General features: G+C 40.9%; 2 protein-coding genes and 1 long non-coding RNA gene across 4 annotated transcripts in view; 2 read left to right on the top strand and 1 right to left on the bottom strand.

Moving 5' to 3' along the window:
* Positions 1 to 27937, top strand: part of mrps9 (mitochondrial ribosomal protein S9) — a 179251-nt gene that overhangs the window by 30889 nt on the left and 120425 nt on the right. The window lies entirely within an intron of this gene.
* LOC144595284 (uncharacterized) overlaps positions 1 to 27937 on the bottom strand; it is a 100724-nt gene that overhangs the window by 9644 nt on the left and 63143 nt on the right. For both annotated transcript variants that reach the window (XR_013547479.1, XR_013547480.1), the window contains exon 3: positions 1036 to 1136. This is a non-coding gene — a long non-coding RNA (uncharacterized LOC144595284). The remainder of the gene's footprint in view (positions 1 to 1035; positions 1137 to 27937) is intronic.
* pou3f3b (POU class 3 homeobox 3b) overlaps positions 1 to 27937 on the top strand; it is a 67224-nt gene that overhangs the window by 28180 nt on the left and 11107 nt on the right. Inside the window, exon 2 of the mRNA XM_078402586.1 lies at positions 12020 to 12143. The gene's annotated coding sequence lies outside the window, so the exon portion shown is untranslated. The remainder of the gene's footprint in view (positions 1 to 12019; positions 12144 to 27937) is intronic.

Below are 27937 nucleotides of genomic sequence, written 5' to 3'. Positions count from 1 at the left end.
TCAAGGCACCGCATACTTTTCATTCGAAGGAAGCAGTTTGGAACAGATTACGTGCGGGTTCGATCTTAAATTCCCAATCAATTTTGGTGCCAAAGGTTTTTTTTAATAGTAACACACATCTTCCCTACGTTTCTCTAACTATTTCCTTGAGATGGCGGAACAATATTATATATACAGTGCCATCCGGCCAATAACATGGCAGAATTTTCTGTTCTGAAGTCTTTATAGGCCTTTCATTCTGTACTCTTTGAACATAAGATACACGGCCGGTATAGGGGAATTACACTGACTTACTACTTTCATTGTCCAGTCCAATCCTGCTGCTTACTAATGTCAACGAGAGTGCACTTTAGACAGGCACCAATTTAAAACGTTCTTATAACCGTTCCTATTATTTGCAAAGCGGTTTTATTTAACCTACATGGGGGTGGAGGGGGGGGGGGGGGGGGGGGGTTGGGGGGGGGGGGGGGGTTGCCGTTGGTGGTTCGAATGTTTCTTTAGTCCCTCTGTGATCAAACCGTTTCGTGTGACTGATTTGGATAATTCACCTTAGATTTCCATATGAAATAAATCAAGTCGCAAAGTTTGAAGAAACTTCCCCAGTGATAATATCAGAGCTCAGCGATACGAAAATGGTTTTAACTAAAGGTCTATTAATTTTAATAAATGAAAATTACAAAGCACAAGATAGTGTCGGTGAAATAAACACAGAATCTTTATCTTCACAGACTTAAAAATCTATTATGCAGACGGGCTGCATCTGTGTAAAACTCACGCCTTGCAGTTATTCCATCCACTCCACTGAAGGGCATTGACTTGGCGGAGATTCTGCAAACGATAGTTTTGCAGGGAATGCCTGGGCATACTTTGGGTATTTTTTAACCAACCCAGTCACGACAAATCTTTCTTTCATTTTCATTTCGGGTACTTACAAACCCGTGTTAGATTGTGTGAACCCACCCCCATCCCAAACAAAAAAATATTTAAAATATAAATAAAACAGGCCAAACATGCACTTGGCCTCTGTTGACTCACCGACCGTCGAACTGCTTGCTCCGTGCTCAGTTACATCGGTCCACGACTTTGAAATATTGTAGCAGATTTTTCAAATCAGGTAGGCTTTCCCAATAAACGTCCTAGGAAATTAACAAGGGAGAGTCACCACACTCGCACATAACGAAGTCGGGCAGAAAATTCCGCGTGCTTTATTTGAACTGGCACTCAAAAGTATACAACAGGTCTTTGGAGATCGGACAGAATGAAAGGATTCTGCTTTGTTATGGAAACGACAAATCTGTTTAAACGAGAATGGAGCTGAGACATCGGACAGAAGCCACTAATTAATATTAAGCAGGATGAAGTCTAAATTTATAACAATAAAAAACTAAGTTAGATCCCATTTTCCCGTGAAACTCTATATTTCGATATTACGCCGGCCGTGTTTCCTTTATTTTTGCAAACGTCATCTATGCCGCGTACAGCTTTAAATACTCATACGAAAAGAATAAATTACTTAAAGGAGAACGCGCTAGATTTACCAATTTACTCGTAAAGGTGCGTGTTTATATTTTGACAATCGTGATATCTTGGAAAGTGGAGATATGAGTGTTTTTCACTGCATTTTTCTTCATCATATCAATTCCTTCTTGTTTGCTCTGATCCCATACATACGAATGTAAATTCAGACCCATCAATCATCCTTAACGATCTAGTCTAGTCTCACTTACTAAACCAGTCCCTAGGGACTCGGGGAAGCGTTGTCGTGTTTAGAATAAACCGCTTACAAAAAAGACAAACCACAAAAATAAGACTAAAAAGTAAATATCAATTCGAAAGATAAATATTACAGATTACAGAAATATTCGACATTTAAACAAATTAATCATAAACTAAGTGATTATGTGAACTGTAAATAATATGTTTACAAGTTTTATTCTTAACGTTTGATCTTAATTGGAATTTTAAAATGTTATATCAGGTTTTGAAATATAACAATTTATTCCCAGATATCTTTATTTTTAAAAACAGAAGTTAAAAAAAATTGAATTGACTTATTTGCGCTAAATAATTATTTCACCTCACTCTGTCGGTTTTCACATTCAACGAATCATCTTGCACCATTTCAGACATCGCTGGCATGATGCTCCGACCACCAAACACTATATTCCCTCCGTTTCCCTTTCAGCGTTTCCCTCCATAGTCCCCCGGCACACTTTTCCACCATCCCAGTAACTCTTCGACAACTCAGATCAATGCAGGCCCCTTTACCCCTCTCCATTTCCAAAACCCGTATGTAACATTCTTCGTCTGTTGCTCGCAACGCGCTCTTTTCTTACACTGGAAATACATTGGGCACCTACTTTACAGATCGCCTCTGTTCAATTCACCGGCGCAACCCCCGAGTTTTGGCCACCTGCCACGGCAAGTCTTTATCTCAAAGGTACTCCGACCACTCTTTCCCCAGTGTTCCACTGAAGCTCCGTGAAAGCTCAAGCAACAGTACCTCGTCTTCTGGCTGCTCACGCAACGACAATGTCAATAATGAATCTACTGTTTCCATTTACATCCTCTCAGGATCCAACCTTCTTAGTTGATTTATTTGTCTCCTGTTTAGCACCATCTTACCTTTCGTCGCTCAATCTCCCCAGCCTCCCACTTAATCACAGACTTTCCATTTTGCCCCTTCTCCCCCGACTTATCCCGGAACTTGATATTTGTTATATCTCTTCACATTTTCCAGTTGTAATGTTAAGAGTGTTTCTTCCCTTCCAGGCGCTGCCTGACTAATCGAGTATTGCCAACATTTCCCGTTTCTCTTTCTTATCTTAGCACACGCAGTATTTTGGATTTTTAAAATACAAAACGATGATTTTTTAAATATGTTAATGGTCAATTAACCTTTATTAGAATATTAACATTTTGGCCGTAGATAATAATAATCTGCCATGACTTTCTTTAAAATATCTTAAGAAATTATGACTATCTTACACATGCAAAATTTGATTATTAAATGGAATATTTCCCCAAATATATCCAATCCACATTTATCTGACTGGAGAGGGAATAAACGATCCTCAAAGACTAATTGTTTAAGTCTTTACTGCCATCTAGTGTTAACAGAGGCAGCGGTGATGCTGAAATCAAGTGTCCCGTTTGTTTAGGCCACAGTCAAAACCCACGGAAATATTTGGAGCTCACATTCAAAATTAATGGTTGACGAAGGGTTCCCGTACAACGATCTATATAGTTCCAACTTAATTACAGATAATTGTGGCATAATTTTACGTCCTAAAGGAATGAATCATGTATAGTTCTTCGCTGACTGGATAGCATGCAACAGAAAAAAGCTTTTCACTGTACCACGTGAGGTTTCAATAAACTAAACTAAACTTAAAATATCAATCAGTGCTTTAATCTTTTCAGTGCCACACCATTATTTAATCCTTCATGTTGCTAGAAAGTACCTCATACATTTCTGATGAGCAAGTTAACGAAACTCTGAAGTATCCAGAGGTTGATTCAATTCACATAATATTATTTCCAGGATTAGAGGGATATGGGGCAAATGCAGGCAGGTGGAACTAGTGTAGATGGGAAGTGTGGGCAGGTTGGGCCTAAGGACCTATTTCCAAGCTGTAAGGCTCTATGATTCTATGACTCTAAGCCCCATGGCATGATTTATCTCTTAGCCCAGAATAGCAGATCATCCACAAAGAAATCTTTGGGAATTTGGTGGAGAAATACCAACTCTTAGCCCATCAACTGGATATTCTATTCTATTTAAATTTAACATAAGCTTCCAAAAATATACTTAATCCTTTCTATAAATTCCAACCTGAAACCCATTCTTTACTGATGATCACTGTTTCCTCCAAAATGCAGATAATCCACAGGAAAAAAAAAAGTTCTCCCCATATTTGTACACAGATATGCACTGCAGGCCTTGGTAATAGATACACTTCAAATCACAGACAGGTACAGCTTTACAGCTACCAGTTGCAGGTCAGTGTAATTGCAGCCCTCATTTAGTTCCTTTTGATATACAGCTTGCAGAAGGGGATATTGTTTCATTTGAGGTATGAGAACCTAAGATAGGAATTTTGTTCAAGATAAGCACAAACACATGTTGAGGCTCTAAAATTTGACATATGTCACACTGCTGTTAATGGAAATGCATTTACCAAATAAACCATACAATCTCTTGTAATCTACTTAAAACTACCATGTCGAAGAAATCAGACCAATTTTGTTAATGACCTTTTTCTAACAAGTTTCAGAATAAGCCACACCATTTAAGAGATGTATTGTAAAAATATGCAAGCTTGTGTTCATATCAATAATGTAGTAATAAAAAAGATACATTCTGCAACATGTTGTCTTGCAGATATCTACAACTTCATTATAACAAATATAGCATTATAGCTGCATTATAGATTATGCCCAGGGAGTTTGCAGCATGCAACTATTTTCTTCATAAGATATATTCTCTTTCATACCTGTAGTTTCATCGACAATCCCGCCAAAAGTATATTGGCAGCTGTAAATTGGCTTGCTCAAAAGCCACACTGAAAAATTGTTAATTCAGATCGAAAGTAATTAGAAACACGAAGAATAAACAATCTATTAGCAATCAGTGATTAGAAGAATTTGGGGACAGATAACTGGAGTAGACATTAATTATATCAACAGAAGGTAACTAAAACAGCAATATGGGGAGAAAAGATGAAGTATGAAGGTAAGCTAGCCAAGAATATAAAGGAGGATAGTAAAAGCTTTTTTAGGTATGTGAAGAGGCAAAAAATAGTTAAGACAAATGTGGGTCCCTTGCAGACAGAAACAGATGAATTTATTATGAGGGACAAGGAAATGGCAGACGAGTTGAACAGGTACTTTGTTTCTGTCTTCACTAAGGAAGACACAAACAATCTCCCACATGTACTAGGGGACAGAGGAACTGAAGGAAATTCACATTAGTCAGGAAATGTTGGGTAGACTGATGGGGTGAAGGCTGATAAATCTCCAAGGCCTGATGGTCTGCATCCCAGGGTACTCAAGGAGGTGACTCTAGAAATCGTGGAGGCATTGGTGATCATTTTCCAATGTTCAAAAGATTCAGTTCCTATGGATTGGAGGGTAACTACTGTTATCCCACTCTTCAAGAAAGGAGGGAGAGAGAAAGCAGGGAATTATGGACCAGTTAGCCTGGCATCAGTGGTGGGGAAGATGCTGGAGTCGATTATCAAAGATGTAATTGGATAGCAGTAACAGGATCGGTCCAAGTCAGCATGGATTTACAAAGGGGAAATCATGCTTGACAAATCTTCTGGAATATTTTGAGTATGTAACAAGTAAAATGGACAAGGGAGAGCTAGTAGATGTAATGTACCTGGACTTTCAGAAAGCCTTTGATAAGGTCCCACACAGGAGATTAGTGAGTAAAATTAGAGCGCATGGGTTAGAGGGATTAATGGGTCCTTTTCAGAATGGTAGGCAGTGACTAGTGGGATGCCGCAATGCTCGGTGCTGGGACCACAGCTATTAATAATAGACATTAATAATTTAGATGAAGGAATAAAAAGTAACATTAGTAAATTTTCAGATGACGCAAAGCTGGGTGGCAGTGTGAACTGTGAAGAGGATGCTATGAGGATGCAGAGTAACTTGGACAGGTTGGGTTAGTGGGCAGATGAATGGCAAATGCAGTATATTGTGGATAAATGTGAGGTTATCCACTTTAGAGGCAAGAACGGGAAGGCAGATTATTATCTGAATGGTGTCAGATTAGGAAAAGGGGAAGTACAATGAGATCTGGGTGGCCCAGTACATCAGTCACTGAAATTTAACATACAGGTACAGCAGGCAGTGAAGAAAGCTAATGGCATGTTGGCTGTCATAATGAGAGGAGTTGAGAAGAGGAGCAAAGAGGTCCTTCTGCAGTTGTACAGGGCTCTGGTGAGACCATACCTGCAGTATTGTGTGCAGTTTTAGTCTCATTTGAGGAAGGACATTCTTGCTATTGAGGGAGTGCAGCATAGGTTCACAAGTTTAATTCCCGGGATAGCGGGTCTGTCATATGATGAAAGAATGGAGCGACTGGGCTTGTATTCACTGGAATTTAGAAAGATGAAAGGGGATCTTAGAAACATATGAAATTATTAAGGGATTGGACACGTAAGATGCAGAAAACATGTTCCTGATGTTGGGGGAGTCCAGAACCAGGGGCCACAATTTAAGAATAAGGGGTAAGCCATTTTGAGCTGAGGTGAGGAAAAACTTTTTCACACAGAGAGTTGTGAATTTGTGGAATTCTCTGCCTCAGAAGGCAGTGGAGGCCGATTCACTGGATGCAATCAAAAGAGCGTTAGGTAGAGCTCTTAGGGCTAGCGGAATCAATGGGTATGGGGAGAAGGCAGGGTTGTGATTGGGGATGACCAGCCATGATCAAATTGAATGGTGGTGCTGGCTCGAAGGGCCGAATGGCCTGCTCCTGCACATATTGTCTATGTATCTATGTAATTAACCAATACGATCACCAATATAAAAAGTAATATTTGTTCAGGTATAAATTGTTTGCTGAGGCGCATTTTCAGATGTTTACATCTGTTTATGCGCTGAATCCAAGTAAGGTCCCTTAGTAAATCTTAAAACAAAGTTGTTTGAAATGTTTAGTTTAGTTTAGTTTAGTTTATTATTACGTGTAATGAGCTTAAAAGTGTGATAAGGTACAGTGAAAAGCTTTTTGTTGCATGCTAACAGTCAGCGGAAAGACTATATACAATGACAATCGAGCCATCCACAGCGTATAGCATACACATAATAAATGAAATATGTTTACTGCAAGATAAAGTCCAGTAATGTCCAATTAAAGATAGTCTGAGGGTCTTCAATGAGGTAGATAGTAGCTCTGAACTGCTCTCTAGTTGGTGGTAGGATGGTTCAGTTGCCTGATAACAACTGGGAAGAAACTGTCTCTGAATCTGGAGGTGTGCGTTTTCACACTTCTGTATCACTTGCCTGATGGGAGATGGGGAGAAGAACGAGTGTCCAGGATGAGACCCATCCTTGGTTATGCTGGTGGCCTTGAGGTGTAAATAGAGTTAATGGAAAGGTTGGTATAAAAAACAGCAGACACAACTGACTGGCAACTATGGTAATAGATGAAACCAATATATATTGCAAAACTCACCAGTCAGGAAGTATATGTGGAAAAAGAAGAAGAGGATTATCGTTATAACTCAAAACCTTATCATTAGAATCTTGCTGAGGCACTGTGAAGTGTAGACGGAACTAACGGAAGGGAGGTTGGTTTGTGTGATGGTCTGGGCTGCAGGCTATTGTTACAACTGTTTTCAGACATTGACGTTCCAAAAAACTGGACATGGATGGTAAATGTTGAAGGAAGGAAATTGGTAGGTTTAGTGGCCGATGCAGCAGAGAAGCTTTCTACTTTGAACTCTACCGGGGGATTCTTCTGAACAGGCCCTACAGGTGGGCATGGAGTCAGTGGGTCAAAGGCCCTGTTTCCATGCTGTATCACTAAACTGAACCAAACTAAAACACTCAAGTTAAAGGACACTATTTTTCACAATAAAGCATTTCCTCTTTCTGAATAAAGGTTTAATTCTGCACCGCATATTTAAATATCGTCAGAACCCAAAGTGCTGGAGGAGCTCAGCGGGTCAGGCAACATCTGGGGAGGGAATGGGCAGATGATGTTTCGGGTCAGGACCCTTCTTCAGACTGAATTTAAATATGGGAATGGAGTTTGAACTGAGGTGAACCCTTCTGATCTGAGGTGAAAATAGATCAATTGAACAAAACTAATGCCAAAATCAATGTACTATATAAAGTCAAACACAGCAGCCAAAATATTCAGTTTGCAGTTTTTCAATCCACAAGATAGTATCAAACACAGTTTTATTTTTGCAGCTCATTATTTTCTTTCTTGCTTTGGACAAGTATTTTCTTCATTCATTTTTCTACTATATTTGCCATGGTTCAATGATAGGCATAGACTGACAGATCAGCTCGCTACCTTCCTCTTTCAGTGGGGCCCAGTAACTGGCTTGTATGAGGTGATTGATCTTCTAGTTATCCTTTCTCTTAACTGGGGGTGGCCTGACATCTGTTCAGCACAGTAAGATGATTTAGATCAGGGATGAAATCCTGTGTCTTAACATTCTAGGGCACAGTATATCGGAACTGAATTGTATTTCAATATCTGTTGCTCCTAGGATCCTTTAAGTTCCTAGTAATGCAAATAGAAACTACGGTGTAATACAGCTTTCATTGACTTATATTTGTGTTCAAGTTTATTTATGTATTGGTTTTCAGTATAGAATTTATGTAATGGCATTCACAATTGTTTTATAGTCAGCCTCCAATTGCCTTGTAATGCACACTTGAAGGGATTTAACAAAGAAAGTTTCATTCATTATGGTCAATATGAAATATTTTAGGTTGCTGAATGAAAGTACTAGTACCATTGCCTTTGTGATAAAATATCAGAAAGTACTATTGCCAATTTTTACAGCTGGGAGGAACAGTGATAGATCAAGTGATATTTCACACCACTTTTTATGAAAACAGAAATTAAGAATTCTGTGTTTACTGAACAAGCTTACCTTCATCAATCATTGGGCACAAGAAACTGCAATGCTCATTTTGAAAAAAACCCAGAAACACAAAGTGCTGGAGTAATCGCAGATCTTCTTCAGTCTGAAGAAGGGTCCTGGCCCAAAATATCACCTATCCATGCCTTCCAGATATGCTGCCTGACCTGTTGAGTACTTCCAGCAGCTTGTATTTTTTTCCCTCAATCCTTGCATAATTTAAGAAAAGGAGCTTTCTGCAGATCTATCCATATCACTTATTAGAAAATTGTGAATGCCTTGAACAAAAAGTGGGCTTCAGATCGTTTTCATCACAATTCCAGAAACGATACTTTTCAATATGTTCTACCTATTTTTGCACTGTTAATCGAGGTACATTACAGCTACATGAGTCTATGTGAAACACAAGCCATCTTGAATCTCAGCAGTGGGGATTACATTTAAAGCAAGCCGAGTGCATCTCACTAATGATGAGATTTTGTGCAACTTAAAAATGTTTACACATATCTCTCACACAAAGCAACTAAAACATCTGTAGAACGCAAAATACTCAAGTGACTTAATGGGTCAGGCTGCCTGATCCTTCGAGTTATTTTGTGTTCTATGCAGGATTCAAACATCTGTGGATCTTTGCGTCTCAATTAAAATATTAGTCCTTCTGATGCATAAATTATCTTTTCATCCTACTTATAGTATGAAAAATTATATCCGCACTTATCATAATATATCATTTACTTCATTTATTCTTGAGTGGAATAGAATTTGCTCTCTCTGCACCTTTATCATAACCACGTCCTATGGAATGTATGATGCTTCATAAACAAAATAGAAACAAGGGCGGCACTGTGGCGCAGCTGGTAGAGCTGCTGCCTTACGGCCCCAGAGACCCATGTTCAATCCAGACCTCGGGTGCAGCCTATGTGGAGTCTGCACGATCTCACTGTGACCATGTGAATTTCTTCCAGGTGCTCCGGTTTCCTCCCCATCCCAAAGACGTGTGAGTTTATAGGTTAATTGGCCTCTGCACATTGTCCCTAATGTGTAGGGAGTGGATGCGAAAATGGAATAACATAGAACTAGTGTGAACAGGTGATCAATGGTTGGCATGGACTAGGTGGAGCGAATGGCCTCTTTCCATGCTGTATCTCTAAACTCTAAAAACATCCACATTTCCAGCTTAAATGATTTCCCATGTTTGAAACTGCACTGAAAATATCAAAAAGGTATGAGAAGGCAATATGACAGCGCAAAAATACAATAGACACGTCCACTGAATTGCTGGTCAACATATTTGCAATTGAGCTCATCCAGTTGAGGCAATGTTTTGATTTAAATTGCTAGGCAAATAAATATTCATGTTGGGTAGGGAAGGTTGGGCTGCATTATAATGTTAGATGAATAAGCACTACCCTCTGATTGATATGCTCCTCTTCAGTTAATGTTAACAGTATTCTGAGTTTAATCTGAGCAAGTGTGAGGTATTGCAATTTTGGAGATCAAGTGTAAGGGGAAAGTATACAGTTAATGGCAACACCCTTAACAGCATTAATGCAGAGAGATCACGGGGTCCATAGCTCCTTGAAAGCAGGAACACAAATAGATGGTGTTGTGAAGAAGGATATGATATGTTTGCCTTTATCTGTCGGGATATGAGAGTCAGGAAGTCATGTTGCAGGCTTCTAAAACTCTGGTTAGGCCGTATTTGGAGTATTGTGTGCAGTTTTGGTCACCCCCTTTACAGGAAAGATGTGGAGGATTTGGAGAAGGTGCAGAAGAGATTTACCAGAATTCTGCCTGAATTAGAAGGTATTAGTTATGAGAGGTTGGAAAAACTTAAATTGTTCTCTCTGGAGCATCGGAGACAGAGGGGGAGGCCTGATAAAATTATGAGGCATGGACAGAGTAGACAGTCAGAACCATTTTCCAGGGTGGATATGGCAAAGTTAAGAGGGATGGCTTTAAGATTAGAGGGGCTACATTTAAAGGTGTGGGGCAAGTTTTTTTACACAGAGAGTGGTGGGTGCCTGTAATGTATTGCCAGAAGTGGTGGTGAAGGCAGATGTGCTATTGCCGTTTAAGAGGCTTTTAGATAGACACATGGATATTCGAGCACTGGAGGATTATTGATCACATGCAGGCAGAGGAGATTAGTTTAATTTGGCATCACGTTGAGGACAGACATTGTGGGCTCAAGGGTCTGTTTGTGTGCTTTAGCATTCTATGTATGAACTATAAATATTTTTAAATGATGCAATGCAATTTGGGCATCTGGGATCTGTGTTGACAGGGCAACCAGATAGATATCTCCATAAGCACCCAGACCAAAGCACTATTATAGGTTTAAGAGAGAGGAAGAAAAATTAAATTGCCAACCTCAATTAAAATTTGGGAGAATGACTCCACATTGATGATAGTCCTCAATGTCTGTGAAGTGTACTCCAGTAATGCACACTTATCACATCACTGAAAGTGATTTGAAATAAAGTGACTTATTATCCTTTCCGGGCTGACTTCATTCAGATCAACTGTGCAAATAAATGACATTTTGCATTATCTATGTATTTGAACAATATGTTTGTGACCAAGATATTGGTTTTGTGAAACTAATGTTGGGTCCTAACCTCCAATATTAATTGCACCTCCACCACACTTAGAGTGGCATTTGCACAGAAATAATCATGAGCACTACTATTCTTTTTGAGAGAAAGATGTTCTGTACTCCAAGTTGTCTGAAACGAGGAGACTCATTGTGGGCCTGGAGACACATCTATGCCAAACAAGGTAAGGAGGTGGATTCTGAGCACATTTGTGGATGAAATATGAAAGGCCTGGATAAGGTGGATGTGGAGAGGATGTTTCCACTAGTAGGAGTCTAGGAGGGCAGAGCTTCAGAATAAAAGGATGCACCTTTCGAAAGGAGAAGGGGAAGAATTTCTTTAGTCAGAGGTTGGTGAATCTGTGGAATTCATTGCCACGGATGGCTATGGAGGCCAAATCAATGGATATTTTAAGGCAGAAATTGACAGATTCTTGATTAGTAAGGATATCAAGGGTCATGGGGAGAAGGCAGGAAAATGGGGTTGAGAGAGAAAGATCAGCCATGATTGAATGACGTAGTACACATGATAGGCAAAATGGCCTAATTCAACTCCTATGACTTATTAACTTATGGAATGGGTTTATACAGCAATCCAGTGGTTTTCTGATTTTCATTCCTAGTTTTTTTACTTCACATTACATTACTGTTCACTTCAATTAATTGCTGAAATTTAAATTTTCCAACGATCATTTGGGATTGAAATTCATTTTCCTGGGTTAATGGTCATCTGGACATTAATTCAATAATTTAACCTCCATGTTCCACCACAAATGGAATAAGCTGATTATCTCCCCTCCATTTCCACCAGATATTGCTGGGAACGACTGGCCTCTGAGACAGTCAGAACTTCAGAAAAAGCCATGATGGAAGTTCCATTTAACACGTTTGGATAAAGCTGGCTACCAACATTTCATGTTCTGTACTCCTGCTTGGTCTGTAATTGTGGCTTAATTGTTCACTACCATTAACAATAGGATAGAGTCATACAGTGTGGAAACAGGCCCTTCGGCCCATCTTTCACATGCCGACCAACATACCCACCTGCACTAGTCCCACCAGCCTGTGTTCGGCCCATATTGTGTATTAAACATTGTGATAGTACCTACCTCAACTACCTCTTCTGACAGATCATTCCATATCCCTACCATCCTTTGTGTAAAATGGTTGCCCCTCAGGTTCCTATTAAATCTTTCCCCCCACACATTAAACCTATGTCTTCTAGTTTTTGATTCCCTTACTCTCGGCAAAAAACTCTGTGCATGTATCCTATCTATTCCTCTCATGATCTTATACATCTCTATAAGATCACCCCTCATCATCCCACGCTCCAATGAATAAAGTCCTAACTCTTAACTCTGCTCCTAAGTCCTGCTCCTAACTCTTCCTATAAGGATGTGATAGTTTTTATTGATGTTGCCTGCTGTCGAACTTTGCCTATGGTGTTCCACCTGTTTAGAATATCTATAGTTTAGTTTAGAGATACAGCATGGAAACAAGCCCTGAGGCCCACTGAGTCCATGCCAACCATCGATCATCCATTCACACTGGGTCTATATCACCTCACGTTTGCATCCACTCCCCACACACCAGAGGCAATTTATAGACGCCGATTAACTCACAAACCATCACATCTTTGAGACGTGGGATGAAATGAGAGCACCCGGAGAAAACCCATGGGGTCACAGGGAGAACGTGCAAACTCCACACATACGGTACCCGAGGTCAGGATCAAACCAGGGTCTCTGGCTTTGTGAGGCAGCAGCTCTATCGGCTGCGGCCACGGTGCCACAGTGTAAATGGATGTTTGGGCATTTTCGGATTGGCACCCAATTTTTTAGATATACTACTGCTACTGTTAATGGTAAACTGAACAATGTACAATGACATAGCATTACAGATTATGTGGGAATACAATTGAGCTCCATTATTGGCTCACAACACCTCACAGCTGACCAGTTCTGAAACAATTCTAAAACTATCTTACACAGCATTAAAGTATTCTTTAGACTACTGGCCCAGCAAGGGAGCCACTACACTGCTACACTCCACAATATACAAGTACTTGGATCAATGGACATAAAAATAGCTTCTCGTTTTCACCCTACAAACAGCTAACAATGGCCTGTTTCCTTTATCATCATTACTGTTTTGCATATCTTTCATTCATTGTTCTTTGTCTCTCCACATCACTGTCTGTATCTCACATTTCCCTTATCCCTAATATTATCTGAACTGCCAGAATTGCCATTCAGCCATTAATTCACTATATATATACAGTATATATACACTGATGAGCCAAAACATTATGACCACTGACAGGTGAAGTGAATAACATTGATTATCTTGTTACAATGGCACCTGCCAAGGGGTGGGATATATTAGGCAGCAAGTGAACAGTCAGTTCTTGAAGTTGATGTGTTGGATGCAGGAGAAAAGACCTGAGCGACTTTGACAAGGGCCAAATTGTTATGGCCAGACGACTGGGTCAGAGCGTCTCTGAAACGACAAGGCTTGTGGGGTGCTCCCAGTCAGCAGTGATGAGTACCTACCGACAGTGGTCCGAGGAGGGAAAAACCACAAACTGGCGACAGGGTGTTGGGCACCCAAGGCTCATCGATGCGCGAGAGCAACAAAGGCCATCCGGTCTGGTCCGAACCAACAGAAGGTCTACTGTGGCACAAGTCACAGAAAATTTTAATGGTGGTCACGGGAGGAATGTGTCACAATACACAGTGCCTCGCACCCTGCTGCGTATGGGGCTGCATAGCCGCAGACCGGTCAGAGTGCCCATGATGACCCCTGTCCACCATTGAAAGCGCCTACATTGGGCACGCGAGTGTCAGAACTGGACCTTGGAGCAGTGGAAGATTGCCTGATCCGATGAGTCCCGTTTTCTTTTAGATCACGTGGATGGCCGTGTACGCGTGCGCCATTTACCTGGGGAAGTGATGGCACCAGGATGCACTATGGGAAGACGACAAGTCGGTGGAGGGAGTGTGATGCTCTGGGCAATGTTCTCCTGGGAAACCCTGGGTCCGGCCATTCATGTGGATGTAAATTTGACACGTGTCACCTGCCTAAACATCGTGGCAGACTAGGTACACCCCTTCATGGCAATGGTATTCCCTGATGGCAGTGGCCTCTTTTAGCAGGATAATGCGCCCTGCCTCACTGCACACACTGTTCGGGAGTGGTTTGAGGAACTCGATGAAGTGTTCACGGTGTTGCCCTGGCCTCCAAATTCTCCAGATCTCAATCCGATTGAGCATCTGTAGGATGTGCTGGATCAACAAGTCCAATCCATGACGGCTCCACCTCACAACGTACAGGACTTGAAGGATCTGCTGCTAATGTTTTGGTGCCAGATACCAGAGGACACCTTCAGGGGTCTTGTAGAGTTCATGCCTCGGCAGGTCGGCGCTGTTTTGGCAACACATGGAGGACCAACAGCATATTAGGCAGGTGGTCATAATATTTTGGCTCATCAGTGTACATCAGTATATATTTCCTTATATATGTATTATACACATATTCATAATAATACATATTCTTAATACACACACACGCACGCACACACATATATATATAAAGAACATGTATTCTTATGAATATGTGTATAATACATATATAAGAATATATGTGTGTGTAAATATATATATAGATATTATATATTATATTATATGTGTCACATGTTATATTATATATATCATCTGTTATATTATATAATATATATATAAATGTACATAGGCAATAAAAATGTAATAACATGTAATAAAACAGCCTAAATGCTTAAAGTATCATTTTTTAATTGACTCACTTGAATGTAAGAAATTGTTCTCAGGGTGATTCATTGCAATTCTATTACAAATTCTATTATAAATAAATTTAGGTTGCTGGTGTAATTTTTGGCTTGTTGATAAACGTTATTGCACTTAATTAAGGGAGTATGTAAGTGGGATTCAAGGTGATCAACATTCACCTTGCTACACCTTGTTTATGTAATGCACAGGTGATACCAATGGTTTCAAACAGCCCTTCTTTTATTAGTCAGACGTAAAAGTAGAGATTAAACTACATCCTTATTTAAAGGCTAACTGAGATCTTGCAATCATCTAACATGATGCTTCTCAGGATTCTAGCTAAATTTCTACGTTAAAAAACGGAAAAACAGCTTAGATAACAATTAACGTAATTTTAAATGACATGGTTCCATATAGTTAAACATAGTATTCCGTTTCACATTTAACACTGAAGAATGTTGATGCAACACAAACACCAATACTTTTAACTTGTAATTCAGTACTCGAAGGACTTGTATGAAGTGCTTGCATATTTACAAAACAACTTTTAGAGTCAAAGCCTGTAATTACAGGCCAATCACTCAGCACAGAGCTCTTGAACCCATTAAAGTTTGGGCATGGTTGGTCAAAGATTTGGGTCAGAAGTCAAGGTCACATATTTCAGCAAATCTGGTTTCAGGCATTTTTCAAACTGTTCCAAAGCTAAACTTTGTTTCAAAAATAATGGATACCTGGAAGTGATTATAAAGCCGTAATCTAATTGCAGGGTTCAGATGATATCATAAACCATGTAGACCTAAACCCAGTACTTTATAATTATCGTATGAACCCCGGGATTTGATTATAACTGTAAAATCTATCATTGCTATATTTTGTTATTTTTCTATTACACACACATATATATATATATATATATATATATGGTTTATTCTCATGTGTGTGTGTGTGTGTTGCCAGGTGGGTGGCAGAGTAGGGGGTGGGCTGTGGTGGTGAACCTTCCGTTTCAGTTCATTTTCTGTGTAGCAGCAGCCATCATTGCAGCAGCAGTGGTCCTGTGCTGTAGATTACTGCCGCATGATGCTATTCACAAATTATTGTTACAAGTTTATTCAAAACAATGTGCAAACAATTAATGGGAAACTCCATGTCCAGTGTCTGTAACCGTTATTATTAATAAACAGAGTCTTGTCTATGAAATTAAGTTGTGGTATTGTGTCATAGCTGTGTATTGTTCCACAGCGTGGAAACAAGCACTTCGGCCCAACTTGCTCACACTGAACAACATGCCTCATCTACCAGTCCCACTTGCCTACATTTGGCCCACATCCTTCTAAACTTGTCCTATCCATGCACCTGTCTAATTGCTTATCAAATGTCGCAATAGTCCCTGTCTCAACTACCTCCTCTGGCAGCTCGTTCCACACACCCTTTGTGGGAAACGGTTACGCCTCAGATTCCTATAAAATCCCATAAAATGTGGTATAAGTCAAGGTTCTCTGAGAAAATAGTGAAAACTGAAAATGTTAAATATTCATAACAATAATATCACACATGGGAACTTAGGCCATTCAGCCCCTCCAATCAATTACACCATTTAATCTGATCAGTAAGCCAACTCAATTTATGTGTGTTTGCTCTATATCCCATGCTACTCAAACTAATAGAATTCTATTCAAATCCATCTAGATGTTTTCATTGATCCAGCATTCACAACATTTGGAGGAAGAGTTGCAGCTTTCCACCACACATTTTATTTAAAGAAATGCTCCTCAATTTCACCCTTAAGTTGCCTCCCTCTAAAATAACATTATGCCTCCTTGTTTGAATACCGTGACTGAAGTAAGCAGCTTTTCTGTATCTGGCATGTCAATCCTTTTATAATTTAAATAATTTTAATTAGACTGATTTCAATGATCTCAACAAGGGCAGCATGGTGGCACAGTGCTAGAGGTGCTGCCTTACAGCACCAGAGGCCCAGGTTCGATCCTGGTTATGGGTGCTGTCTGCATGGAGTTCGTACATTGTCGCTGTAGCTCTAATGAACAACCCTCAACCCTCTGAACTTAGGGAAATAGAACCTTATTTATTTCTTATGAATTCTTACTCACATCAGCAGCAGGGTCCCAACCCGAAATATCACCTATCTATGTTCTCCAGAAATGCTGCCTGGCTCACTGAGTTACTCCAGTATTTTGTGTCTATCTTTGCCTATATTTAATGTTCTCTTTGTTACTCATAGAATTAAACTCATATTAGATCTCTTGTCTGCGCTGGTTGCACCTCAGCTGAAATGGGAGGTAGAGCCATTAGCATTGGCTTCAGCACCATATATGAGAGAAGAAAATAATATCCTGCGGTTCCTAATCTTGATCACTCGAAAATGATTGCTGCTAGGATGTGAATGTCAAGAACAAGACTGGACTTGCATTTGATATCAAATCCCTGTAGCCAATCTGTCGACAGACTTGAAGGACAGGAGAAGGATTAGATATCGGGGCTGCTGGTACTCGAAAAATCATACAGCATTAGTGATTGATACCTGTACCATTCAACTGACAAAACTAAGAGTTATCAGATGCAAATGTACTGTGGTTCGAAGCAAAGAGGCAAACATGACATGGCTTTAACAACCTCAGGGGGTGGTACAGTGGTAGAGTTGCTGCCTTTCGGCATCAGAGACCCAGGTTCTATCCTGACCTCGAGTGCTGACTGTACAAAGTTTGTACGTTCTCCCTGTTTTCTCTGGGTGCTCCGATTTCCTCCCACACTCCAAATATGTGTGGGTTTGAAGGTTAATTGACTTCTGTAAATTGTCCCTGGTGTTGGATAGAACTAGTACACAGGTGATCGCTGGTCGGCGCGGACTCGGTGGCCAAAGGGCCTGCTCCCATGCAGTATCTCTGTATCTGAGGAGGAATTTCTTCAGTCAGAGGGTGTCAAATCTGTGGAATTCATTGCCACAGAAGACTGTGGAGGCCATGTCAATTGATATTTTTAAGGCAGAGATAGATAGATTCTTGATTAGGATGGATGGCAGGGGTTATGGGGAGAAGGCAGGAGAATGGGGTTGAGAGGGAAAGATAGATCAGCCATGATTAAATGACATAGTAGACTTGATGGGCCAAATGTCCTAATTCCATTCCGGTCACTTATGAAAAAAAATTGGAGACAACAGAATGGAAAGTATATTCAAAGCCAGATCTAATCTATATTGCATAGAAAGAGTCTAGGCATTATAGGAGGGGAAATCTATAATCAGTTGGAGCAGAGATGCCTTCAGAGATTATGAAGAAAATGCAAAGTGCTGGAGTAAGTCAGCAGGTCAAGCAGCATCTCTGGAGGACATGGACAAATGATGTTTCGGGACATGACCCTTCCTCAGACTCTCTTTCAGACTTCTTCGGATTCAGAGATTATGGATTAGGGAACATAACGTGCCAAGTTTATTGCTAACCACCATTACACTGTGCATCTATGTCCACAGTTGTAGGAAAAAATGCAGGCAGAATAATGAAATATAGTTGTTCAGCAATGTAGCCATGAAGATATCAATTTACCCCCATATAGACTCCTATTCTTTACAGATGGCAGTGCAAAATCATTATAACTTTAGATACATATTGGGACACATCTGGTAACTATCTTTGTTAAGTTCAATCTGACATCAAGTAAGAGATACCTGTGGAGTTTTTAAAAATTGGATGAACGTCATTTTTAGATATTAACGAGTGAAAGATCAAAAGCCATAGGTGCTGCCACTAAATATCTGAATTAAATAAATATTTTTCATTGTAATTTGAGACTGAGTAACGGCATTGTGTCAGTAAATAGTTTCTCAATATAATATTGCTATCAGAAATAACCTCTTACAACCTTTTGTGATATGCCGGCAATGACTTTAAATGTTCAAACTCATTAAATCGGCATAAGTGTAGTTAAGTTATTTCCAAACTAAACCTTATGTTTTTGAAAAGATGTATAAAGGCAAGATAAGAAAAGGTGTTTTACTCATTATAGTCTAAATAATCTTTGCTAAAAAGAAACGTGTGCCAGGATGTGTGTAGGAAGACGCCAACCACGTCATTGTAAATGTAATATTTGGATCCAAAGCTTCAAATGACCGTGCACAATTATTGAAAGAAAATTATGCAACTTGAAACAAAAAACACAAAGAAATGGTCTGAATACTAATGGAGAGGGACATTTAAGAGCTAATATTATGCATACTTCCGGTTCCATTTATATTAGAAAATAGCCAGCAAATAAAGCCCATAAAAATGTCTAACCAATGGTTGTTAAAAGCTCGACAAAATATGTAGCAAGGAACTGCAGATGTTGGTATACACCGAAGATAGACAGAAAATGCAGGAGTAACCCCTCAAAGATGCTGCCCGACCCGCTGAGTTACTCAAACAGTTTGCGATCATCCTCGGTGTTAGAAGCTCCTTTGGTTTAATTTTCCAAGTGACCTCAAAATAGATATTTAGAGGTCAAGACCAAAACAGACAGAAGCATTGTATAACTATTTGCCATGAGCTTTTGTCCATTCTTGTACTTTGGTGCATTTCTTTCATATCCACTAGTGGGAGAGTCTAGGATTAGGATCAGCGATCACCCGTTCACACTGTCCTACACACTGTCCTCACAGTGTAGGACAGCGTGAACGGGTGATCACTGATTGGTGAGGAATCGATGGGCCGAAGTGCCTGTTTCCACGCTGTATCTCTAAACGAAACTGTACTAAACTAAACTAATGAACTATCTTGTTGCACATTGATGGAGTCGTGTCCTTTTGACAGGATTGAACATTTCCACAGAAAAATATGGCTCTAACTATAATCACTTGGAGTTTGCCAGATGGGAATGTTTCTGCACTCTCGCTGGTGGCTGTCTGTAGAGAAAAAGACCAGGAGGTTAATCTTGGCACAGTTCACTTGCTGAAAGCAAGAATGAACTGCAACAAGCACCTCATATTTCACTTTTGCTAAACATTTTAACTCCCCTTCTCATTCACATACTGATCTATCTGTCCAGGGCCTCCTGCACTGACAGAGTGAGGCCACATGCAAATTGAAGGAACAGCGCCTCATATTTCATTTGGGCAGCTTACAACCCAGCAGTATGAATGTTGATTTCTCTAATTTCAAGTAACCCTTGCATTCCCACTCTCCACCCCCCCCCCCCCCCCCCCCATCCCCACCCCACGCTCACCCTAGTTGTCCTACTAGTTCCACTGTTCTCACCCTTGTATCCCTTTGTTATCACCTCTTCCCCAACCAACAATTTGCCATTATGGGCTCCACCCTTCCTTGGTCATCTGTTGCCACCCCTGCTTTGTTCTGGCCTTTTCTTACCTCCAGTTCCCACCCCTCTACTTTCAGTCTGAGGGAGGGTGCTGACCTGAAAAGTCACCCATTCTTTTTCTCCAGAGATGCTGCCTGGCCCGCTGAATTACTCCAACACTTTGTGTCTGACTTCTGCCATTAGTTTCATGCAAGTTGCTGGAAGTATTTTATTGCACAGATCTAAGTGACCTTCATGTGGAAATGCGAAAGGCAGGTCTCTTCTGAAATGCCACAATATAGTAATCCATAAATGTGGTTCAAAGCTAGAGGTTTTGTGTGTACATGTAATATGTTCATAAGTTCATAAGTGATAGGAGCAGAATTGAGCCATTCGGCCCATCGAGTCTACTCCGCCTTTCAATCATGGCTGATCTATCTTTCCCTCTCAATCCCATTCTCCTGCCTTCTCCCCACAACCCATGATACCCGTGCTTATTAAGAATCTATCAATCTCCATTGATTTGGCCTCCACAACCTCTGTGGCAATGGATTCCACATATTCACCACCCTCTGACTAAAGAAATTCCTCCTCATCTCCTTCCTAAAGGTACATCCTCTTATTCTGAGGCTATGGCCTCTGGTTCTAGACTCTCCCACTAGTGGAAACATCCTCTCCACATCCACTCTATCCAGGCCTTTCACAATGCAGTGTTTTAATGAAGTCCCCCCTCATCCTCCAGTGACTACAGTCTTAGTGCCATCTGACGCTGATCATATGTTAACCCAATCATTCCTGGGATCATTCTTGGAAAGGAACATTTCTGTAGGGACGCTTTCTGCCACCTGATTCAATGAGTGTCACAGAATCCAAGTTTACTGCTAAATCCACAGAAGGCAATTAAAAAAAACCAACATGGTTGTCAACCCCATAGTCTTAGCTCTTACAAATGTCCCCTTCAAAGTCCAATTTAAAACAGTGATTGAGAAAGTGCATAAAATGACACAATGTGCTGGAGTAACTCAATGTGTCTGGCAGTATCTCCGGAGAACATGGAAAGGCAACGTTTTGGGTCAGGATCCTTTTTCAGACTGATTGTGGGGTGTGGGGAGAAAGGTTGATGCAGATGAGGTGGTTTTTTGATAGGCAGATGGTCGGACAAAGGCAAGAGATGAAAAGATAGAAGGTGTGAGACAAAAGGATTGAAGAGTTGAAAATTGTGGAGCTAGAGGAAGAAATGTAGGCAGAAGGGGAAGGGAGGGAAGGAATAAGTGCATATACACTGTCCAAGGTCATAAATCTGGCAAGTGATGAGGTGCAATCCTCCAATTTGCACTTGGCCTCACTTTGGCAATAGTGGAAGCTATTTAGCATCTTACTGCAGAAAACATCAGTGTATTTGAGGATTTATTTGACCTTAAGGTTTGGACTAAACCTTGTTATGCTGATGCCATTTTTTGTGAATCACATACCTTTTTCAATAAATTATTTTCACCTTCATTTTAAAGGTTGTTTATTCTACTCTGCGAGCGAAACCCTGATTAAACGTTTAAACTCTTAGAATGTGGTAACTCGTTTATTAAATCCTGCTATGATACAAATTTGAAGTATTGTTCTAGATTAAACTCTGAGCCAAACATCAATTCCTTGTTACTGTTTATCTTTCATAAAAAAAAATAGACAGTAAAACCAATAGGTTCCGAGGCATTCAATCATTCTCTGCATGTCACGGGACAGGCAGTTTGGGAATGAATCTGCCCACAGTTTACAGCTGACAACACCGAGATGGAATCATAAAAGTCAATTAATCATTAAAAGCTGTTACAAGCACACATTGAACAATTCTGGCATGAAATGTTAATCAGCTCAGTATCAATATAATAAATTCTTGCAAATTGGGGCGATCAATATCTTTGAAGCTGAGGAGATCAATTGCGGGGTGCCTGGGCCACTCCTTTGGGCCCTGGTGACATGGTGGCCTCACGAATAAAACACCTCCAGGCATGTTGCCAACAGAGGTCATCTCCCCAACAGGCTGCTCACTTCAGCAATAGTTACCACGGTGACAGCATGTCACAGTTGCCCTGGTGTCCCGCTGGGGTAAGGTGGAAGCCAATGCATCACAGGCTTTGATGGATTTGTCAATAATACTTAGCTGGGGAGGAGAACTGCTCACATAACACTTGCAGGTCTGCTGTCCCAGAGTGAGTCAGGGTGATTTAATTGTTTGCAGGGACGTGTGAGCCCGCATACATACAAGGATTAAATAATGTGCACAAAAGCACAAGGTTTTCATCTGAAATCGTTGTGGGTTAAAAAAAACACAACAGAAATGAACAACACCCAATGGTTAATTATCCCATTCATTGACAAAATATGAAACTATAGTAATCATGCTTATGCCAACATTGTACATCAGTTTTAAAGGATCAAAATTAATAAGTTACTTATATTGGTTTTGCATTTAAATAGATGTCAGTCGATCATTAATTTCCCAATAGTGATGGTGGAAGGAATCTCGAAAGCAAGAGAGTTTCTGAACCATTTTTTTCTTGTTTTGCAAAGACAGGGTTTAAAGAAAATATGAAATTATAGAATAGAATTGAAAATCATTGCAATCAACATTTTAATTAACTGTCATTTTTATTTGTAAGTGCATTATTAAGGTTTGTAAATTGATGTGCCATGTGACACACAGGCTTGCACTTGGACTTCTGGATTCTGCAGATAAATTCTTTGCAGCCCCTGACCTATGCAGGAAAATACAAGTATAAAATCGGCGCTATCAGGCGGACCTGATTCAATATCACTATAGAGTAATCTTCTGCGGTACAAATATGGTGAGACACAAAAGAGAACAGTGCACATCAGGAAACCCAATGTTTAAGGTACAATTAGACTGGTACATGGATAGCATAGGTTTAGAGGGACACAAAAAGCTGGAGTAACTCAGCGGGACAGGCAGCACCTCTGGACACAGCTTCTCTCCAGAGATGCTGTCTGTCCCGTTGAGTTACTCCAGCTTTTTGTGTCAATCTTTGGTTTAAACCAGCATCTGCAGTTCCTTCCGACACATAGGTATAGAGGGATATGGGCCAAACACAGACAGGTGGGACTAGTGTAGATGGAACACGTACTTTGGTGTGAACAAAATGCGCCGAATGGCCTGTTTCCACACAGTATGACTTGATGACTCTAACCCACCAACATTACTTTCCCCTCCGATGTAAAAGACCATTATGAATTTTGTTTTTTAAATCCCCCTCTGCTGGGTCGCTGGGACTAAATCCCAGAAACTGTGTGTGGCACGGTGGCGCAGCGGTAGAGTTGCTGCCTTATAGCACCAGACACCCGGGTTAGATCCTGACTACGGTTGCTGTCTGTACCGAGTTTGTACGTTCTCCTTGTGAGTGCGTAGGTTTTCTCTGGGTGCTCCTGTTTCTTCCCACAGTCCAAAGACCTACAGGTTTGTAGGTTAATTGGCATTGGTAAAATTGTAAAATTGTCCCTAGAGTGTTGGATAGTGCTAGTGCACAGAGTGATTGCTGGTCGGCGTGGAATCAGTGGGCCTAAGGACCTGTTTCCTCACTGTATTTCTAAAGTCTAAAGTAAAGTCTAAAGAGCATTTTGTCTTAAACTATCCTGTGCTATATCAGAGCTGGACTATTTGATAATATACAGAAGGGTGTGTTCAATCCTTTTGCATTTCTTTCCATGTAAGAGCGATCCTCCCATTTCAAAATGACATATTATAAATACTTTAAATCATTGAAATGGAACCATATTGTCCATAGAAACTGACCCCGCAAATCAGGATATCCCAACCGAATGAAAGAGCTTGGAGCATTAAATTTTCCTCTTACTTTCAGTTGGCAACTGAATAACATAAATTTAAAATGCACACCCTGCTCATATTCAAACCATTGGAAAATGATGCAAAACCTATCCTACGATTTCTGAAGAGCACACTTGCAACAGGACTCTCACTGTCTGAGGAAAAAAGTGAGGAAATTTATCCGACGCTCTTAGAAGTTAGCAACCAGTTCTGCTCATGCATGTTACAAGTGCCTGGAAGGGCATACATGATCTAGGATTCAATATCAGTGACATATAAACAGTGCCATAGAGCAGTACGGCACAAGAACAGGCCCTTTGACACACAATATATGTGCTGAAATACATGTAAGCAGTTGAATGACAGTCAGAAAAATGTTGTGCTTATCAACTGTTAAATTGAGGGTTAAAAATGTTGATTCCATAATGGTCCTAGTTGGCTAAAGGTTTGCCAATGGTTCCTTAGAGCACCAAAGACCAGATGCAGAATGTGGGTCTGTGTGTTCATGACTATCCCACCTGCAACTTACAACTTCAGACTTCAGATTTCACTGATGTAGTGTGGAAATAGGGTCTTCGGTCCAATGAGTCCGCACCAACCAGCATTCACCCCGTACACCAATCCTACACGCTAGGAAGAATTTACAATTTACAATTCACCTACAAACCTGTACATGTCTAGAATGTGGGAGGAAACTGGAGCACCTGGAGAAAACTCACGTGGTCACAGGGTGAATGCCCAAACTCTGTGCAGACAGCACCAGTAGTCAGCATTGAACTCGGGTCTCTGGCAGTGTAAGGCAGCAACTGTACCTGTGCGCCACTGTGCCACTCTGAACACGGAATATACTGGTGATTAGATTCTGGTGCATGTGGCCACTTATCCACCCTTGGACTCACTGCTGATCCCAGACACAATACCATCTCTTCCTGAGCTGAGAAGCCAATTCACCCCTCAGTTCATGTGATAAGGGATAGGAGTAGAATTAGGCCATTCGGCCCATCAGGTCTACACCATTCAATCATGGCTGATCTATCTCTCCCTCCTAACCTCATTCTCCTGCCTTCTCCCCATAACCTCTGAGAACTGTACTAATCAAGAATCTATCTATCTCTGCATTAAAGATATCCACTGACTTGGCCACCACAGCTTTCTGTGGCAAAGAATTCCACAGATTCACCACCCTCTGACTAAAGAAATTTCTCCTCATCTCCTTCCTAAAAGAACATCCTTTAATTCTGAGGATATGACCTCTTGTCCTAGATTCTCCCACTCGTGGAAACATCCTCTCCACATCCACTCCATCCAAGCCTTTCACTATTCTGTATATTTCAATGAGGTCCCCCTCATTCTTCTAAGCTCCAGCGAGTACAGGCCCAGTTCCGACAAATGCACATCATAGGTTAATCTATTAATTCCTGGGATCATTCTTGTGAACCTCCTCTGGACACTCTCCAGAGCCAGCACATCCTTCCTCAGATATGGTGCCCAGAATGGCTCACAATATTCCAAATGTAGCCTCACCAGCGCCTGATAGAGCCTCAGCATTACATCTCAATGTTGTACACTTGCCTTCACTCCAGAGACCTGAACGTAGCAAAGAAAACTCATGAATTAACAGAGGTACCATATTTCAAAACAACTGAAGTCCAGTCTCTTCTCTCAGGTAAAAGATCCTGAGGCATTATTCAAAGAATAATGAGCATTGTCGCTTTCCTGTTTTCCCTGAACTAGAATTGGTTATTTTCTCATTTATCTTGTTATTGTTTGTGGGTCTTTGCATTGAATTGCGAGGCTGTTCCCTACTTTATCCCAATTAGCACACTTCAATCGCACTTCAATAGCCAAGGTTGCAAAAAGCTCTATGTAAATTAAAGCTCTTTCTTGCTATGGATAAATTGCTTCGGATTTGGCTGCTGGCTGTGCAGTGATTCAACTCAAGGAAAGCTCTGGCGTAACAGGAAGATGCAGACACATGGGACTGCAGAACCTGGTTTACCGCAAAAGACACAAAGTGCTGGAGCAACTCAGTGGGTCAGGTAGTCTCTCTGGAGAACATGGAAAGGCGACAGTCTGAAGAAAGGTCCTGATCCAAAACGTCGCCTATTCATGTTCTCCAGAGATGTTGCCATAACTAGAAATTGGATATAAATAAACACAAATTGTTGGAATTAGGTCAGGCGGGATTTCAATGATTCAATGATAATCATCTCATTCATCTCTTCATTGACACCTTGCGGACAGTCAGAATTGTCTATTGGTGATTATGAGGTGAATGTTGCAGTAATGACTGTCTGAAGTCATTTTGTTTAATGCTACCTCTGAAAAAGCTGTAGGAGTTCTTGGCCTCTGAGCCAACCAGGCTCCCCTATATCTGATTAATCTTCTGCGATTTTTCTTTCTCTGTGTTTTCCTATATATTTGGATCCTTAATTAAAAAGAGGACATGTGGCAGTTTGGTACTGGCCCCAACTCCCCATATTCTATCAAGCTGAGGCAGAAACCATCACATGTGGTGGAATCAGTTTGCATGAAGAAGTTTGCACAAAGGACATTCCTTGGCAATATTCTGTTATGCCAAAAAAAGGCACAAAGTGCTGGAGTAACTCAGTGGGTCAGGCAGTATCCCTGGAGAACATAGATAGGTGACGTTTTGGGTCAGAACCCTTCTTCAGACATTTTTTCTGCTAGGCCGAAATGGAATTCACAGAGGAAGCAGATTGGTGTAGAAGAGTGTTGCGTACTCCATGGTCTGCATCTAATGTATGGAAGTGCTTAATGTATAGGAAGCTTATGTTTAATTTAGTTTAGTTTAGAGATACAGCGCGGAAACAGGCCCTTCGTCCCACCGAGTCCGTACCGACCAGCGATCCCCGCACATTAACACTATCCTACGCACACGGGACAATTTACACAAACATCAAGCCAATTAACCTACATACCTGAATGTCTTTGGAGTGTGGGAGGAAATCGAAGATTTCAGAGAAAACCCACGCGGTCATGGGGAGAACGTACAAACTCCGTACAGACAGCACCCATAGTCGGGATCGAAACCCGGTCTCCGGCGATGCAAGTGCTGTAAGGCAACAACTTTACCACTGCGCCACTGTGGCTGCCCTGAAGTGATCGACTTCAGGAAGCGAAGCGGTACATCTACCCCAGTTTGCATTGACGGCGCCGAAGTAGAGGTGATTGAAAATTTCAAAATCCGAGTAAATATCACCAACAGCTTCTCCTGAACCACCCATACTGAAGCAACGGCCAAGAAAGCACACCAATGCCAAAGTACACCAATGCCTCTACTTCCTCAGAAGGTTTAGGAAGTACAGCAGCTCCGCAACGATTCTCACCAACTTCTACAGGCACCATGGAAAGCATTTTATTGGGATGCACCACAGATTGGTTTGGGAACAGCTCCATCCAGCCCAGACCATCACACAAACCAACCTCCCTTGCATTGACTCTATTTATACCTCACGCTGCTTTGGCAAGGCCAGCAACATAATCAAGAACGAGTTGCATCCTGGCTACTCCCTCTTCTTCCCTCTTCCATCAGGCAAAAGGTATAGAAGTGTGAAAATACATATTTCCAGATTCAGGGACAGTTTCTTCCCAGTTGTTATCAGGCAACTGAACTATCCTATCGCAACTAGAGAGCAGTCCTGAACTACTATCTACCTCATTGGAGACCCTCAGACTATCTTTGATCGGACTTTACTGGCTGTATCTTGCACTAAACGTTATTCCCTTGTCATGTATCTGCACACTGTGCATGGCTCGGCTGTGATCATGTATTTTCTTTACAATG

This window comes from Rhinoraja longicauda, chromosome 7 (assembly GCF_053455715.1).
Source record: "Rhinoraja longicauda isolate Sanriku21f chromosome 7, sRhiLon1.1, whole genome shotgun sequence".
Taxonomy (NCBI): domain Eukaryota; kingdom Metazoa; phylum Chordata; class Chondrichthyes; order Rajiformes; family Arhynchobatidae; genus Rhinoraja; species Rhinoraja longicauda.
This window is presented reverse-complemented; position numbering and strand designations above follow the sequence as displayed.